Below are 410 nucleotides of genomic sequence, written 5' to 3'. Positions count from 1 at the left end.
ACACCACAAACAAGGATACCTGTTCCCATGCACTTAAAGGTTTTTCATTTAATTGATGGCCTTTCACATCTCTCGTGCCTATCTACTACAAAGCTACTGAAGATGAAGTCCATTTGGCATGGCATTACTAAGGATGCTAAGAATGACTTTAGCAGACAAGACAATGCAGACTACATTTCTACTCTACTCATTTTCCCCACTATAGTAAATCTAGCATCAGTCACCTAATCATTTTTCCTTATTTCCTCTCCATATCGTATCCTGTTTATATAAGACATATTTTTTCTTTCTCCTCTTAAGGTCACACAAGTTTCTTCTTTTCTCTATCATTGATCTGATGTTAAACTGACACACTGAATCCAATGTGGGCAAACGTCTTCATGTGCAAAATTTATCATTAACCGAATGCC

This window comes from Palaemon carinicauda, chromosome 9 (assembly GCF_036898095.1).
Source record: "Palaemon carinicauda isolate YSFRI2023 chromosome 9, ASM3689809v2, whole genome shotgun sequence".
Lineage (NCBI taxonomy): Eukaryota > Metazoa > Arthropoda > Malacostraca > Decapoda > Palaemonidae > Palaemon > Palaemon carinicauda.
The sequence above is the reverse complement of the archived record's forward strand: the minus strand, read 5'-3'. Positions refer to the sequence as shown.